The sequence below is a fragment of the Eschscholzia californica genome, unplaced genomic scaffold (assembly GCF_041429995.1).
Source record: "Eschscholzia californica isolate CP2 unplaced genomic scaffold, dmEscCali1.0.p SCAF_4, whole genome shotgun sequence".
Lineage (NCBI taxonomy): Eukaryota > Viridiplantae > Streptophyta > Magnoliopsida > Ranunculales > Papaveraceae > Eschscholzia > Eschscholzia californica.
In genome coordinates this window covers 21,885,132-21,904,090 of record NW_028238461.1, presented here as the reverse complement: position 1 = coordinate 21,904,090, position 18,959 = coordinate 21,885,132, and the positions used below count along the sequence as shown (strand labels likewise).

The 18,959-nt window shown below is 36.8% G+C and overlaps 4 long non-coding RNA genes across 4 annotated transcripts; all 4 read right to left on the bottom strand.

Moving 5' to 3' along the window:
* Positions 1-3,347: 3,347 nt before the first annotated feature.
* LOC147543649 (uncharacterized) lies at positions 3,348-6,378 on the bottom strand. The gene is made up of 5 exons (XR_015239697.1): positions 5,180-6,378; positions 5,029-5,088; positions 4,740-4,888; positions 3,814-4,406; positions 3,348-3,665 (listed from the first exon to the last, which is right to left on the bottom strand). It is a non-coding gene; the product is annotated as an uncharacterized LOC147543649 (long non-coding RNA).
* Positions 6,379-7,389: 1,011 nt separating this feature from the next.
* LOC147543648 (uncharacterized) lies at positions 7,390-7,751 on the bottom strand. Its single transcript, XR_015239696.1, has 2 exons — positions 7,617-7,751; positions 7,390-7,491 (listed from the first exon to the last, which is right to left on the bottom strand). It is a non-coding gene; the product is annotated as an uncharacterized LOC147543648 (long non-coding RNA).
* A 1,839-nt stretch (positions 7,752-9,590) lies between these two features.
* LOC147543647 (uncharacterized) lies at positions 9,591-9,901 on the bottom strand. Its single transcript, XR_015239699.1, has 2 exons — positions 9,808-9,901; positions 9,591-9,721 (listed from the first exon to the last, which is right to left on the bottom strand). It is a non-coding gene; the product is annotated as an uncharacterized LOC147543647 (long non-coding RNA).
* Positions 9,902-10,394: 493 nt separating this feature from the next.
* LOC147543646 (uncharacterized) lies at positions 10,395-11,286 on the bottom strand. The gene is made up of 3 exons (XR_015239698.1): positions 11,114-11,286; positions 10,914-11,001; positions 10,395-10,750 (listed from the first exon to the last, which is right to left on the bottom strand). It is a non-coding gene; the product is annotated as an uncharacterized LOC147543646 (long non-coding RNA).
* Positions 11,287-18,959: the final 7,673 nt, after the last annotated feature.

Below are 18,959 nucleotides of genomic sequence, written 5' to 3'. Positions count from 1 at the left end.
CTTTCCAAACACCACACCCATATGATTGGTTCTTAGTCTTCTTTGCCCAGTCAGACGGTTTCCCACCATATTTATCTCCGATTACTTCCTTCCACAACTTACCATCCTCCTGCTCGAACCTCCATATCCATTTAGCTAGGAGAGCCTTGTTCATAATCTTAAGGTCTTTAACACCCAGGCCCCCTTTGTATCGGGCTAGCTTTACTTTGTTCCATGCAACCCAGTGGAGCCTCTTGGAATCTGACTTGCCATTCCAGAGAAAATTGCACATTTTAGTGTCTATCTCCTTCAAAATACCCATCGGAATGGAGAACAAGGACAAAAAATATGTGGGAAGAGCCTGCATAACTGATTTGAGGAGTGTCAATTTCCCCCCTTTCGACAGGACATGTCCTTTCCAAGACGCCAACCTCCTGTTAATTCTTTCCATAACCGGGTCCCAAAGGGACTTTGCTTTATATCTATGTCCCAGAGGTAGTCCTAAGTAAGAGGTGGGAAGGGAGGCTATGGGACAGCCAAATCCTTCTAGGATCCCTAAATTCCTTATGCCACCCTCGTTTTCAATCACTTCATAAATAAATGACTTCTTCAAATTAACCTTCAGGCCTGAACAAAGTTCATACCACACCTAAATGTCTCGCAGTTTCGTCAACTGATCCAAGTCTTCATCAAGAAAGAATAAGGTGTCGTCCGCGAACTGTAAATGGTTGATCTTCCTACTAGAAGGAGTGACATGAAATCCTTTTATCCACCCTCTGTTCTCTGCCTGTTGCATACACTGGCTTAGCACCTCTCCAACCAATAAGAATAGGAGAGGGGATATAGGGTCCCCTTGCCTGATCCCTCTCGAGCTCTGGAATACCACTGAAGGCTGGCCATTGACCAATACCGAGAATGTAACTGACGATATGCATTTATATATCCATGCCCGCCATTTATAACCAAATCCCATACGGTTCATGATATTATAGAGAAAATCCCAACTTATACGATCATAGGCTTTCTCAAGGTCTGCTTTAAGAACGATGCCTCGACTGCCTTGTTTCCTCCTGGAGTCTATAAGTTCATTTGCTATCATAACTCCATCTAAAATTTGTCTTCCTCCTATGAAGGCCCCTTGGAAAGGGGAAACAATTTTATCCATTACCGACGCCAACCGAGTTGCTAAAGCTTTAGAAATGATCTTGTATGCCCCTCCCACTAAACTAATGGGCCTGAAGTCCGAGAAGGAAGAGCTTTGTTTCTTCTTGGGGATCAGAACAACGAAAGTCTGGTTTAGCCTCCAGTCCAATTCAGCTGAGCTTGAGAAAGCCTCTACCATATTCATGAAGTCCTTCTTTATGATGTTCCAACATCTACTGTAGAACGAGATTGGAAATCCATCAGGGCCCGGTGCCTTATCTTTTGCCAGATCGGCAACTGCCTTCCTCACTTCCTCCTCAGAAAATCCTCTTTCTAAACTGTCCGCCTCGTTGGGAAGGAGATGAGGAAGATTCATATCCTCAATGCCAGGTCTCCAATATGTCGGTTCACAATAGGTCTTGGAGAAATAATCGACTGCCTCTTTCATAATCTCTTCCTCCTTAGTAATGACCCCAGTGTCCTGAATGATAATACTGATTCTGTTCTGTCTAGCCCTACACTTCATAATTTTGTGGAAATATGAAGTGTTCTTGTCACCCTCTTTGAGCCATAATGCCCTGGATTTCTGGCGCATCCTAATCGACTGCCTCTTTCATAATCTCTTCCTCTTTAGTAATGACCCTAGTGTCCTGAATGATAATACTGATTCTGTTCTGTCTAGCCCTACACTTCATAATTTTGTGGAAATATGAAGTGTTCTTGTCACCCTCTTTGAGCCATAATCTCTTCCTCTTTCAGGTGTTATTTTGCATATCTGCCCCAAAGTTACAAATGATTCCGAAAACTGTGATTTTTGAACAAAGAGAACACTTACCATTTATGTTTCTCTCATAATGAAGAGACATGGAAACAATAACTGGCACACCTTCACCTTTCCTAGACGCACAGGTTGAGACAGATACAACCTTCAATCTTGATGGAGAAGACAATTAAATCGCTTTGCCGATTCCCCTTTCAACCAACAAACTACTGCTGCGCCATAGAAAGAGCATTCTGACTGCTCCTTACAAGCTGGTAGTTCATCACACAGGTGTTAACCACCTAAAATCTGCTTACGAAAACTCCGAAAAGACCAAACTAAATCAGCACAGATATAAACGTGTTAATAACAAGGTCAGCTACATAGTTGCAAGCCATGATAGAAATAGACGTATTGTAAAGTTGCAAACATTCTAATGAGAGAAATCAAAGGAGTGGGTGAGAAGTGAAACATTGAACCACAAAACATTCAAGCAAGCACTCATTTTTGGTAGTTTGAGCTACAAAAACAAGATCAAAATAGTATCTGCAGTCACCTAAACATTCTAGAGAGAAAATTAAGATGCACACAACATACACTATATAACCTAACTACTATAAGCAGACAACAAAAGAATGTGACCTCGACTGCAGCGACAAAAACAAGATCAAAAACCGTTCTCCCCACTTCACTGCACCCGCTTCACTGCACCCGCTTCACTGCAGGTACTAAGTCACCTAAAAAATCTACAGAGAAAATTAAGATGCACACAACATAAACAAAAGAGTGCAACCCCCACTGCAGAGACCACTAGGCGACATCCTAAGGTTACAAATTAGAGCCTAAAAGCAAAATAATATAACATATAATTGATCAAATAAAGCAAAACTAGACTCAACAGATAATCCTAAACAAACTCTACCCTGAATCATCTCCCCTCTTCCTTTCTCCGGGCTTGGGACCGGCAATAACAAGTACAAAACTTGACATTGGCGGAGTTAAAAATGGTTGTCAGAGAGGTAGTACCAAATGCCTTGGCGGTGCCAAGCCCAGGTGGTGGCACCACCATGACATTCAATCCCACTCCCAACTCAGACATAACAAAATGCATACACATCTGAAATAAAGTCTCGTGCAAACAAATATCCAACCAAAAAGATTTTCACTTACAGTTTGAAGTAGCCAATGATAGAACAAACTAATTTTTCTACGCAGAAAAGAAGCACAAGTGAAGCATACATAGATAAATAAGAAAAGATAATAATCTAACTAGATAGCTAGAACATCAGACACACAAGCACTTCGTGATACGAACAAATAAAAAAATGACCGTAAAGCCTTCCAATACAATAGCATCACCGTTCATCTACGCAAGGACCATTTAACAGCAACATGTCACTAAATAAGATGAGATGAAACCAAACAATCGAACCTAGACAAAAGAGAAACACAAAAAAAGAAGCAATTGTAAAGAACCTGAGCACAAGCTACTATTCCGCCAAAACTGGATTTGCAACATCCCTGCAGATATCCATCACATAAGAAATCCACTAAATTTGGACCATTGGACAACATATAACTTCGAAATGGGAACAGAAGAAGAAAGTAAAGGATCCTTATTCTCCTGGAACCAATAGAATAACGTAACATAAACAATCACAGGAGACTTAAAAACAAGAAGAGAAATCCATTTGTTCTCCTTCCCCTCGGGACATACACCAAATATAGATTGTGGTCGTCCAAATTGTGCACCCTGAAAGTAGAAGGGATTGAATGTTTCGTGCTGCAAACAGATATGTTTCACAAAAGACCAAGATAATAATTCGAAGTTGCAACTTTTCAGATCTCCAACTAAAACCCTCTGGAACACTGCAGCAAGGGTAGTGTAATGAACTCTCTAAGAAAGAAGAAAACTCAACAAGAGTACTGACCAAAGCCTTAAATAGCTCGCTAGAGAACTCCAAAGTTCCTCCATCTCGCTTCACGTTGTTGAGTATGGACAGGAGCAACCACCATAATGCAACTCCACACAACTTCATTTAGAAAACTCCCTCCAAAGAGACCAAGTCATTTCAGAGCAATTTCAAGTCCTACAACTCAGAAGAGCAAGACGAGTGCGGGATAGCAGGCATCCCTGAACATTTAATGAAAATAATTTGGTGCAACAACACATAAAATGTTGTCAAGCAACTTCTAAAAGTAGGCATATAAAACCAAAACCCACTTCAGCAAGCCAAGACACCGGTTGAAAAAAATCAGAAAGATAATCTTAGCACAACCACAAAAATTCAATGGAACAATCTAACAATAGGATCCAACAGAACAACCCCCAAAAAAAATCAGAACTCCAGAAAATGATTAAAGAGAACCTCAAACGCTACTCTTTTTGCCAGGACCTCTCTTCCATGCCCAAACAAGTGCGCATCCTAAAAGTATGGTAATGGCAATTTTAATATGAATAGGAAAAACTTGGACAAGAGTAAAAGTTTCAGAAAACCCCCTTAAGATAAACTGCAGCGTAAACCTGTTCTGAAATACCAAAAGCCGGTGATCGTCAGTATCTAAATAGGCAGAAACACCCAAATAGCACTGTTAAATCCAATTTCATCTTGAAGTTGAAGCAAAATATAACCTGAAAACAAAAAATGGCTCGAAGAAGCAAGGATAGACAACTCTCTTCAAAAAAGATAATATTAATCCTAACCGCCTAAAGAATAAATAATCCACCCAAAGTTTAAGTTCTTCAGAAATGATTCAAGGGAAGTTAACAGTATTGAGAAGAAAAATTGATACTAATTGACAAATAAGCCTTGATGTTTCCTGAATCGATATACGACCAGTTACAGACAGCTAAAACCTCCAACGCATATCCCTGAAAGTAAGGAGAAGAAATCTCATGTACCCAACATTTGAATATATGAGCTCAAAATAGAAAAGACCAAATTAGCATACAAAACCCCCTATTCATCAAAAACCAAATGGCTTCTCCAGGGTAGTTCCCACCAACTGGAAAAAAAATAATGCAGCCAAATAATCAGGATATCTGCTAAAAATGAGGAAAAAGTAAACAGACTGATAGGAAGAAAAGATAAACCGAGGATGGGATGCTACTCTTTCGGCATAAGACGGCAAGAAAGAGTATTTACACTTCCTAAGCCACCAAAGTATTGACAAGTGACCATAGCTGAGATTCCTACTTGCACACCCTAAAAAGAAGTGCATGACACTGTCATAGTGCTCCATGGAACAGAATATCCACAAAAAGGAAAAATAGTTTTGAAGGAATTTCAGTGTTACTCTTTCTAAGTCAGGAGATTATCCAATTTTTAGTAACTACCACTCCATAAGGATGCCCCTGTAATGAAGTGAAGGAATCCCAATATATCAACATTTGAACTAGATAAAAACCAACACAAAAAACGTCACTCTAAGTAATCAGCTTGAAATAGAAAACCCCCTTTAAGAATCAAGACTTCTGCACATATACCGAAGCACTGTAAAACAACCAACCAAGATGAACTATGTCCAAGACATGTAAACAAAAGGAACCCAAGAACTACAACACAAGAATTTTAGAGATATATCAAAATGGAACTTAGGAAGAAAACCCCCTTCATCAAAATGAAAGTTGAAACAGATGCCCCTTCTGAAAACGCCAAATTAACTTCTCCCCGTAAACCTCAGTTGTCCTAAAGTAACAATTAACAGGAGGGTTAGGAGGGATTGATAAAATGGTTTTTTCAAGTTTCTCAATTTATGCTAGCTAGAAACTGTAAGAACACAAAAGAAATTGAAGTTGTACGGTATGGTTGTTCCTCCCAAAAGCATGAGGCAAGACAGGAACACAAGAAAATATTTGGATAGGCAGTTAGTTATGAACACCCTCATGATAGGAGAACTTCATACAACATAAATCAGAAAAGGCACCCCTTCAGAGGAAACTAGTGCAAATCCTCGAGGAGCATCACATGATCTGGCATGTGTTATTTTAACTTCTCAAACGACAAAAATGACAGGAGCATCTTCAGATAACCCCTTGGCCCCTTCACATGGCTAACTTGACAAAGTTGGCCACCATCCGCCTAGCAAACAAATATATTCAAATGAGAACTAATAACTATTCGAGACACTCTAAAGTGATGGAATTAGATTGCTTTGTTACTCTTCGCCTTGACAACATTAACATGGAAGAGGACTCTCCCACCACAAAGATCCCTGACAAAAATAATTTTGTGTTCCAAATCAAGATCAACTCGGTGAAGAAAAAGAAACTGAATGAAGAAAATTCAATCAGATAACAAAATTCAAGAAAACAAAATAACCCGGTCCTTCAATAGAACACCATTAGGACACGAGAATACTCGAGTATTGCAGGTCCCTGAAAAAGAATTAAATAGATTCACCAATTCTATATTTGCATAACTAACACCTTTCACAACCAAAAAATAAGGAGAAGATTCCATTGGACAATAGAAGATAGGAAAACCCCCTCAATTCTTAGAACAAAGTGATGCCTCCCCGAGCAAATTCAATTCTCACATCCCTGAGAAAATATGAACATTGCAGGCTTCAATAATTCCTCCTCCAAGAGTAAAAATCAAAGAAGCAAGTCAAAAGGCAGAAAACCCCCTCAATTGTTATAACCCAAGTGGAACTCGACAAGAATACCCTTTCCGTGGACACACATTAACGTTTCCTCAAAACACCAGTCATCCTTGAAACTAACAAATAACACAAAGGAAGACCTTACATGTTAGAGAATAGAAAGATAGAGCGAGATTCTAGAACGTGATATGATAGAAAGTAGAAACTGAAAAGGATAAATTTTTTAAGGCAAATTCAAGATGGACTCCCGGCACAATAATCTCTTCAAGCAAAATGCCTCCACTGAATGCCCGTTGTTCTAGAAACCAACTAACAGCAGAAATCAAGGCTGCACATGTTAAGGAATGAAAAGATTTAGCAGGATTTTTAAGATATGGCACACTAGAAACCAAAAAGAAGTTCCAGTGGTACTGTTTGGCCGAGGTACATGAGAAGAACAGGTTCATCTAATCTATATGGACATCGCACATTCCTGAAAAGTTTTACGTAGATCAAATGTTATTAATCCAAATGAGTAAAGCTTCAGAGAGAAGGATAAAGAACGATATTGTGGACTCTATGTAAAATAAGAAAACCCCCTTGAAAGGCGAGCAAAGTCATGCCTCCATAGAGCAAGTCCAATTTAAGACCCCTGGGAAGACAAACGACATGCTTCAATTATAATTCCATAATAAGGATATAAAGAACGAAGTTGTGGACTCTACGTAAAATAAGAAAACCCCCTTGACGGCAAGTCATGCCTCCTTGGAGCAAGTCCAATTGAGACCCCTGGGAAATCAAACCAAGTCTTCTGCACATGTACCAAACCACTGTAAACAACCAACCAAGATGAACCAAGTCCAAGACATGTAAACAAATAAAAGCCAATAACTACAACACAAGAATTTGAGAGGTATATCCAAATGGAACTTGGGCAGAAGACCCCCCTTTATCAAATTGATACTTGAAACAGATGCCCCTTCTGCAAACAACAAATTAACTTCTCCCCGTAAACTGCTGTTGTCCTAAAGTAACAATTAACAGGAGGGTTCAGGCAACAGGTTAGGGATTGATAAAATATGTTTTTTCAAGTTTCTCAACTAAAAGCTAGCTAGAAACTGTAAGAACACAAAAGAAATTGAAGTTGTACTGTTTGATTGTTCCTCCAAAAGCATGAGGCAAGACGGGAATCAAATCCTTGAATCCCTGGAAAGTATTTTGATAGGCAGTTAGTTATGAACACCCTCATGAAAGGAGAACTTCTTAATACATAAATCAGAAAAAAAACACTTCGGAGGAAACTAATGCATCTCGTTGGATTCGTCAAAGATGCAAATCCTTGAGGAGCATCACATGATCTAGCATGTGCTATTTAAACTTCTCAAACAACGACAAAAATGAGATGAACATCTTCAGATTACCCCCTTGGCCCCTTTACATGGCTAACTTGACAAAGTTGACCACCATCCTCCTAGCAAACAAATATACTCAAATGAGAACTTATAACTATTCGAGACACTCTAAAGGAAAGGAATTAGAATGCTTTGTTACGCTTCGCCTTCACGACATTAACATGGAAGAGGACTCTCCCACCACAAGGATCCCTGAGAAAAACAAATTTGTGTTCCAATTGAAGATCACCTCAGTGAAGAAAAATGAACCAAAAGATGAAATTCAATCAGATAACCAAGTTCAAGAAAACAAAAAACCCAGTCGACCAATAGAACACCACTAGGACAGAAAAGAATACTTCTGAGTGATGCAGGTTCCTGAAAAAAAAATTAAACAGATTCACTAGTTCTTTATTTGAATAACTAACACCAATTATAAACCAAAAGTAAAGAGAAGATTTGAATGGAACAATATAAGATAGGAAAACCCCCTCAATTCACAAAACGAAGTGATGCCTCCCAGAGCAAATTCAATTCTCACATCCCTGAGAGAAAAACTTGGCATACTTCAATAATTCCTCCTCTGAGGATAAGAATCAAAGAAGAAAGTGGAACTCGACAAGAATATCCCTTCCAAGAAAACACATTAACGTTTCCTCAAAACGCCAGTCATCCTTGAAACTAACAAATAACACGAAGGAAGACTCCACATATAAGATAATAGAAAGAGCGAGATTTTTAGAACGTGATATGCTAGAAAGTTAGAAACTCAAAATTTTGTGGAATGACAGATAAACCATAGATGAAGTAGAATTTTGTGGAATCGATGTAAAACAGGTAAACCCTCTTTAGACGAACACCAAATGACGTCTCAGTCCATTTGAATCCCTGACAAAATCAAAAGAATTTTGCATGCTTCAATTATTTTTCCTTTAACTAGGATAAAAATCAAGTAAGCAAGTCAGAAGATAAAAAACCCCTTCCAAGATGAATAACTCATATAAGTAATTGAAGATGATTAAATTTTTGAGGAAAATTGAAGTGGGACTCCCGACACAATAATCGCTTCCAGCAAAATGATTGCCCTGAATGCCCGTTGTTCTAGAACCCAACTAATAGCAGAAACGAAGGCTGCAAATGTTAAGGAATGAAAAGATTTAGCATGATTTTTAAAATATGGCACACTAGAAACCAAAAAGAAGTTTCAGTGGTACTGTTTGGCCGAGGTAGAAGAACAGGTTCAGCTAATCTACATGGGCATCGCACATTCCTGAAAAGTTTTATGTAGATCTAAATGAGTAGGATAAAGAACCATGTTGTGGACTCTATGTAAATAAGAAAACCCCCTTGACGGAGAGGAAAGTCAAGCCTCCATGGAGCAAGACCAATTTGACACCCCTGGGAAATCAAACAACATGGTTCAATTATTATTTCCTTAACAAGGATTAAAGTCAAATGAGTTGAAAAAAAGTTAGAACCCCCTTTCACAATGAAGAACGCAAAAATAGAAGACTCAGCAGAAAATGTCTCCCATAGACAGTTGCAATATTCTTAAAATAAGACGCGCAAGAAGTTCATTTATTTTGTAGTACTGTTCTCCTAAGGGGCAGAGTAAAGCACGGACAAGCTATCAGTTAATCTTTGGATTCCGCATATACCTGAGTGTGAAATAAGATAAAGTGTTACTGTTCTAGGTAGGTAAACCCAAAGGAGAACTCGAAGGTAAAGAAGAGTTTTACGTCCGGTTCAAAAATCCCTAGGAAAAGTTAATGAACATTTCAGCATAAAGAAGTTAGAGAAGCAAGTTAAGAAAGACTCATTCGGATAGAGCACACTAAGCTCCTCATAGTTGATCCTAGTCCACCTAGCAAACAATAAAGCAAAACAAACACATAAAACTACTAAAAAAACCGCAAAGAACAAGAATGCAACTAGGTATATTAAATGGACCGCCTTCCCCGTGAAAATACAGGAAGAAGAGGAATAGCTATTCCATACCAAACATCCCTGAGAAAGAAAGCGGAACAGAAGTTACTAACTTTTCGCTGAAAGAGATCAAAGAAGCAAAAGAAGAAAAATCTAAACTAAGTAACCCCCTTTGGACAAAAGATCCTCTTGAAGACCCCGACTTCCCTGAACATTGCAGTACTTCTTATATTGCATATTTCAGCTTTGATTCCATCCTATAAGTTGTACTCCCCTCACGCAAAATTTCCAGTTTTGATTCCATCCTATGACAATAATCTACACAAACTGAGATCGCGTCAACAAGAAATGCATTACCAACAACCTGGAGAGACAACAATCTAATGAAGACATTCTCAAATATCACATTGGGATAACTATAAGAAGGCAAACATCCCCCATAACACCAATTCATCGATTACCGACCGGAGCAATAAACCTTCCAATGACCAACATTATGTCCTAGATTAATACTACCATGCACAAACAGGCTACCCAAGTAGAGAATATACTCCAGATTGACAATAACATCAAACCAAATCATGTCTGCATTTCTAAACCTACATATTTGATACATCCACAGAGAGATCTTGTAGTTTCTCAAAGATCCCTTCGATACCACACAGAAAGTCTCAATAGAAACAATATAAACTGAAAGCAATCATCCCTGACCAACTAAAACTTCTTGGTGTTTTGTGGGATTTCAGAAAGATGAAACCTAAATAACTGACTGAAAGATGACCATCTAAAGTTGTGGTAACACAACAAACTTGAAGTTTCTATATACAACCGACCATGATAAGTCATTACCAGGTAAACAGTAAATCATGTATAAGTTTTAATACCAACAAGGCAACAACAAATTGTTCTTTATGGTTCCTCTCATCGCTTCATCTGACAAACGACAGCAGGTGATCCATATGAAGAACTGCGAATCCAAACAAATCAATAAACCATAATTTGGTTAGGTGCAGTCGACTAACTAAAGAGGATGACCCTGATGAGGATCGTATGATGCACATAGCAACATTAAGATCGACATCAGAATCATCTCTAACACAAATCAAAGTAATTATGAATGAATTAATAACCCCCTTGGTTATCCAATATAATCTTGAATCGGATGTGTGGTAGAATTCAATAACAATCCAAATCTCCAAAATTGCATAATTATCAAATCTGCATCAACGATAAACCGATCAAGAACCTAAATCCAACCCATACTATACTACGAACGATCAAATAACACAATTAAGAACCAAAAACAAGCAAACCAAATCAATCACCAAACCCTAAATAATTAAAACGGGAACGTATATCAGGAACAATCAATCAGCAAAAGCTTGAAGGATCTCGAACAAGCCCTAAAACGAAAATAAGGATCAGGCACCATAAACCCTAACAGATGATGAGACGAGGGGGAAAGGGAAAGAGAGAACAAAAAAACAGAAACCAAAGACGATTGGGTTGAATGGCAAGAAATCCTCTATTTATAAGGTTTACAAGTTTATTTCAACGAACACGATAAAGCGGTGTATTACAAATCTAACGGCTCAGACGAAACGTTTTTTATAAGGAAATTGCCAACGCGCTTTTGATGGATTTGTCTCAATAAACGATTTAATTTTGGTGGAGTGGGTGACCAAGCAATTCGTTGAGTCGGGATTACCCAACTCAATTTAGGTTGTGTTTGATAGCTATTTGAGGAAAATAGAGAAATTTTTCACCTAGAATCATTTTCTCTATATAAAAGTTCATATTTTCTATTGTTTGGTTAACACTTGGAAAAAGAAATTGTTACCCATTTTTTTTGTTTTCCTTTGTTTGGTTCTCTACGGAAATAATTTGTTCTTCAATCTGAAAGTACACATATTTATAGAAGAGAAAGAGATAGGTGTTGATTTTCGTACAGTGAAACCCTAAAATGTATTAAAGATAAGAAGCATAACACAACAAAAACAAATTACTCTGGATCAAACTTCTCCACATTACTTTTCTTTACCAAAAACTAGGCAAAAATCAAATCTAAGAAATAGATGTTATCAATATCTCATAAACAAAAACAAAAGAACAGATTTCTTAAAGTACACAAAATTTTACCATCTTGAGTAATTAATGGATGATCAAAATACTAAGATTAACAAACCATTTCCAAGTTGTAAGAAGCATAGACAACCTTATTTTATACTATGTTATTCTCATCTAAATCGAACCATCCAAAAAGAACAGATTAACACTCATGTTTCTCCATTTATTAAGAGTAAGCCACTATAGTTAACCAAATGATTTGGAAGGAAACCCCACCAAAAAATATGAGTAAGCAGGTTCCTGGAACATCAACAACAATGATCGAAATACCTCTTTTCCAACTGTATATTTTTAGAGAGAGAGAACTCTAGATCAATGTTATGATTTTTAGAGAGAGAGAGAACTCTAGATCAATGTTATGACTAGTAGCAAGACCATTTCAAACCATCGTTCTCCGTCTCCCTTCACTCCCGTGAACTGATTTGTCCCTTCCATTATTTGAACCATGAGTTGATTTAATTTTGCTTTTCTAGAGAGAAAGAGAGGGACGGTGGTGATGTCTGAAGCTTTTTCTAGAGAGAGAAAAAGATAAACATGAAGTTGGACTTTGTTGATGACCTAGGCATGAAATTTAAAGAGAGTAAAAAAAGAGTAAAGAGAGAGAGAAAGAAGGTTACTTTTTTTTTCTTTTCCACAAAGAGAGAAAGTTTTACTCTCGTAGGAGGAGGGTACAAAATTCCCTCCATTTTGGGGAAAATTGAGAAAAACAAGTCACGTGAGGCCAAAATTTCCCTTTCCGAAACAGGCTACCAAACACAAAAGAAATGTAAATTTTGGGGAAAATATTTCTACTTTCTCCGGGAAAGTTGTGTATCAAAACACAATCTTAGGGAAATTTACTCGATTACCTCTGGTCAAGGAATGTTTTAGTCAAATACCTTCATGGTGTGTTTGGACGATGGAATCATGAATTCGCGGATTCATGGATCCTTAGGATTCATGATTCCCCGGATTCATGAATCCAAATAATATTTTTTGGTTTGTTTGGCAACTAATAAGAATCCTATGATTTATTATTATTTAAGTATTTTCTCGCGAAATATTTTTTTTCCGGAATCCTTTTTTTTCGAACATCGTTTTTTTGGGAAAACACAGTCTCTCTCAAGTAAAAAAGTTTTTATAAAATTTCAGTTTTCGGAAAAATATTTTTCGAGAAAAAAATAAATTTTCGGTAAAAAAACGAATTTGGAGGAAAAAACAGTTTTTAAGGGAAATTCTGTTTTCTAGAAAAAAAAAATGGATATTCGAAAAAAAATTATTTTCGGAATAATCGATTTTCGGAGGAAAAAATGGTTGTCGGAAAAACCAGATTTTGGAAAAAAACAATTTTTTGAAGAAAAAAAATGATTTTTGGGGAAAAAATGATTTTTAAAATAAAAAATTTGAAAAATAAATATATTTTTGAAATTTAAAATAATTATTTTGTGGAATGAAATATTTTTTCTTTGATTTTAAGTTTGAAATTTAGATTTATTAATCCAAAATCCTAGCAAATCTTAGGGGGTAGGGTGGATTTTGGTCCAATACAAAATTTTGGAATTAGGAATCTTTAAGATTCAAGAGTCCTAGGATTCTTGGTAGCCAAACAGACCAATGATTCATGATTTGTACCAAAACCCACTTTTGGTAGGAATCCTACTTAGGGATCCAGCAACCAAACACACCATCAATATAGTGAAACAGCCCATTTTCAAAATTTTCAGACCTTTTTCCCTTCATATAAAAGGGTATCTAGTACCTTCTCTTCTTCCTTCTCCATCTTGTGCCTTCTTGTTTGTTCTTTCTTGGAAGTTTTGTTTTGAAGGTACAGTAGGCAGTGGCGTGGCTGAGAATTCAGGGGTCCGGTGCAAAAAGAAAAAGTGGGGGTCCTTTCTCCGATAACATTAAAGCGTACACTTCTATTTCAAATGTAACACATTTAGCAAAAATCAAAATAGACTAAGTTAGAAATTTTTGTCTTTCTTCATATGAATCTAAGTTGTGTATTTATTGCTCCGAAAAATTATTTAAGCGAGAACCACAAGCATCGAAGTAAACTTATTTCATGAATGAAACAGCAAGTATTACATTTCATAATTAGTTTTTAACTATACAAACTAACCTTAGTCTATTGGAACAAAACAAAACTAACCTAAATGTTGTTCCTCGGGTTATGGTTTGAGTTCACTTTTATCTCTGTCTTGTCTTGATTAAGATAGAGTCTGAGTTGAAGTAGGGAACTTCCTTTCTCTAAGTTATAGAGAGATAAACGATAAGCTAATACCGACTTTATCAGTAATTCCTTCTTTCGGATTAACCGTGATAGACAAAAGATAATGGAGTCGAGGCGAGAATAAATTCTCTTTCCTTAAGACATTTTACACCCCCGTAACAGTATCAATCGTTAGGGTGTATGCCTTCGGGATACAATGACTATCCTTTCAGAATTTAAGATGGTACTTGTATATTCTGAAAGCGGGCGAACCTTCGTAAATAATAGGAGCTCTTGGACTGATCCGATTGGATCTTCTAGACGCTTTAAGATTATAAGTTCACTCAAAGCTTCTTACTTCCTTTTTCTAGAGATACTAGAATTACTTCCCAATTAGATATTCCAGACACACCAGAATACTAATTGTTAGAAGAGAAGAGAAGAAGATAATGACTTTGATTTTCTAGACGCTTTAAGATTCTAACTTCACTCGAAACTTCTTTCTTCCTTTTTCTAGATATTCCAGACACACCAGAATACTAATTGTTAGAAGAGAAGAGAAGAAGAGAATGAATTGAATGTAAAATGAAGTGGGTTTGGGTTGTTTATATAGGTGTTGAATAGGTATATATGTCTGTTGGGGTTAAGAGACACAACTGCTCGGAACTACTGACCAATAATGAATTATAACTGAATATAAGAGTCGGTTATAATCTGGACCATTGGATTTCTCTCAAAAAACACGGACAGAACGCCAGGCGTTGGATTAATACCGAAACTTTCCCAACAAATCAAGGAAGCAACGGCTAGATTAAAAGATTGGCTTATCCCACTTGGTGTCCAACTCGGGACAAACGCGAGTCGTTGGATCTTTATGGATCCAACGCTTCTGGGCGTAACCCGAAGTTGTCCGACACTCTAAATGCGCGACCGTCCGATCTGGCACAATCCCTCGGAAGGAATGCCCACCGTCCAGATCAGGAAGCGTTATTTTTGCTCAAATGCCCCCAATGTGACTTTGTCCGGTTTGACACTTTAGTCCCTAATTTGACCGATCTTCGTCCAATAACTAATAAGTTTAATAACTAATAACTAAGAAGTCTAATAACTAATAGTATTATAGCTATGTTGCTTCGCTTAGTCGCAATCACCCTCAAATTCACTTCCATCCTCTTCAACTTTTATATTAATCCCGCTTCGGTGTTGCGATGGCAAAGCTTCATGATCATCTGAATCTCTTAACTTGGGCTAGTTAGTCCATTTCGAGGAGCTACTCTGATGAATTGTTCGTTTGTCTTACTAAAGGGTCTTCTAAAGAATTGAGCATGAAAAGCAGGTAAAAACGGGAGAGAGACACAACGACACTTTGGTAATTTGATGATGCGGGTAGTCTAGTAATTTTGGTTAATATTGATACTCCAATGCAAAGTAGAGTCCAAGATGAACCCAACGACAAAGACGGAAGTCAAATCAGAGTGCAGATGAGCAAAATAGAGCGGGTCAAAGTTGGGTCAAAACCAGATCTTTCTGTAACACGTGGCGTGCAATTTGACGGCCAAGATGTAATTTTCGGTATATTGGTGGGCACAGCGGGACGACACTCGGGTTTTAATTTAAATATGATCCCGTGTGTCAACCGCACGAACCTATATCGATCTCGCAACTAGATCGGGTAGTCAGATTTAGTTTAGGGACATGTGACAGCTTTCAAGACGTGGAATTCACCTGCTTTAAACTGACGGCGAAGCATGTCATCTACCCTTTAATCCAACGTGTATTTCTCTACTGCCCACCATATTTGAAGAGGATTTTCTTTCCTCTTTGGTCTCACGAAAGTTACAGTGAATAAAGAGAGCGTGAGTTAGAGAGAGAGATAAGAAGAGAATCATGGGTTCAAAAGCTAGAGAGAGAAAGGAAGAGAGGTTGCCGGCCAAAGCTTGGCTGACCAACACTCAAGGATGACCAATTCTAGGCTGGTACGGTAGTTACTCAAGGTCACCAGCACCAGTCGCACGAGAGGAGAGCCGCTGCTTGTAGCAACTCGAACTTCATCAACACCAACACGGGGACAATAACTTGAGAAGGTTCAAGGCAGCAGCTCGAGCTCGGTTTAAAGCTAGCACGGGACTTCATGAGTTGCTAGTTGGGGACAACTCTGGAAGGGCTAAATCTTGGTCGGACTACATTGTTTTGCCTTGACCAGATTCACCTTTTCTTTAGCCGGATTTTCTAGGTTGCTCCGACCATTCTCTTGGCCAAAAAACTTAGAGCTTTTACTCCCTTTATCATTGACTTGCTTTCCATGTGGTTTGATTTGGTTTTGAGTTGAAATTTCTTAGAGACAGAAAGCTTGAGCAAGCTTTCGCTGTGGTTTGATTGAAAGGAAAAAAAAGACTCTGTTGCTAAGGAGAACTGTGGTTTTACTGAGGGGACGCCTAATCTGTATTATTAAGGGGAAATCAGAACTTGGCTAAGGGGAGATCGACATCACATACATCTTCATATCTTCCGACGGTCTTAGCCTTGCGCCATCATCGAAAAAGGGGATTTCAACCTTAACTTGTGTCTTTCGTTATTTTCTTCCAGTTTGTTCTTCGTTTCACCATGTCTAGCTAACTCTTGTATCCGGATACTCGTGAAACATGATTTAATGTGATGTATTACTTATGATTTGTCGAAATGTTAATTTAGTTAACTTCGTCTAATTTTATGAATTAGAAGCCTTGATCTTAATCGTCTATTGACATATAGTTTGATAGTGCGTGCTTAGTTTGATAATCGATACTTAGTAACCTATAATCGATTATACTTAGTTTGACGTATCATACTTATTAGTGTCATACTTGGTCATTGTCAACTCATTTGGTAGTACGTTATTAGGTTGATAGTCAATACTTAGTAACGTTTGATCGATTATGCTTAGTTTGGCATATTATGCTTAGGATTGTCAATGTGGGTGATGTGGGTCTATATAACAAAAATGGTGAGTGCATTTAAAATTTCCCTTCAATAGATGGTGGATCAAACTGTTCTTTATTGAAAAGCTTATTGTGAAATACTAAACAATTTACAAACTTATTGCAAGATACGAAACAATTTAAAAGCTTAAAAGATCCTAAAGATTGGGACACCATTTTAGAAATAATTTTTGGATTTATAGTCTAAAAACTAACCCTTAAACATACATTTAGTCCTCTCTAATCCTAAAATGGATTTGTGAACCAAAATATTAATGTAAGTGGATGTCTAGTCCATTTGTATCCATCTCGAGAGAAAACACAAATCCCTAAAATACATATTAAATCATAATACCTAAACTAACCTTCTTTGTATCCAAAAATTGATTTTCCTTCAAAATCTCCAAATATCCGTTTCCATTTTTATCTCCCACCTTCTCTCTCCAATCACGATTCTATTAAAAGCAACCATTATCTTCATTCTTCTCCAAAACGGAAACCTGTTACTTTTCACTCTCTAAAACCGAATCATCTATTCAGCCTTCATTTTTGAGTCTCGAAATCTGCTTCATCTTCATTAGACCAGCTGAAAACTCCATCGTTTATTTCGATTTCCATCATCAAAGATTCAAGTTCGAACCATTGTTAATATGAACAGTTGCTTCTGAGGTTAAAGTAACAAGTTTAATCTTTCTTTTTAATGTTATTCATCATCATCTTTAAAGATAGTTATGATTTTCATTATAATCGATTTCATATCTGTATCATCTTTTCAAATATTCATCATTATTCATGATTTTCTCTCTCTAAGATCTTCATAACCGATTTATGATGTTAATGTTAAATCCTTGTTTACTAATTCATTATCTTCGATTATGTTATGTTTGTATCCATGTATTATTTTATTTTTCATTAGATTTAGGTTCCAGATCTTCATGTTTAGAACATCTCTTGATATCAGATCCGGAAATGATACCATTTTTTTATCCAGAGAAGATTATACGTTTTTGTAACAGAATGTAAACGATGTGTAATTTATACGAAATTATGTGTACTTTATTAAACATCACAATTTTGTACTAGAGAAGATTCCGTACGTTTTATTGTAACAGAATGTGTTTTTTCTGTAATTTACATGAAAGTATGTGCATTTATTGAACATCACACATTTGTACCATAGAAGATTCCCTACGATGTTACTGTAACAGAATGTAAACAATGTGTATTATGCAAAAAATTATATGTGCTTTATTGCGCTTTACACATTTGAACCACTGAAGATTTCGTACAATTATACTGTAATAGAATGTAAACATTGTGTAATGTTCTAAAAATTATATGTAATTTATTGCACATTATACGTGTTTTTTCACGTAACAGTGACCTTGTGATTCAAACTAAAGTTCTGTTTGTCTCCCAACACATTATGAAGTTTAACAAACAGTATGCATAATTTACTCCATTATACATATAGTTTCTAGTAAATTATATGTTTTGTTGACAAATGTTTTTCTTTTTAGAGTTTTGTTGTTACTTATGAAATTTCCTACAGAATCATCCAATCTAAGTAAGACCACAAAACTAAAATCTGATGGATGGGATAAAATATTTACTGAAGTTGGTCAGTTGTTTCCTGGTGGTGCAAAAGTATTTCGATATGCTCTTCGACAATATAGTGTAAATGCTATTTTTTACTACAGCTAAATATCAAGTCAGAAAAAAGAAGATGAAGGAGAACAGGAAAAACTGATTGTTTTTTACTACATTTTTTTTCTTTCTTTCTTTTTTCATGTAAAATCTCATTTCATTTTTAATTTTTAGTAGTTTTTTTCATATGATCAATAACAATTAATTAGTTTTGATTTATGTTGTTCAACTACTAACTTTTCTTTTGCGTTAAA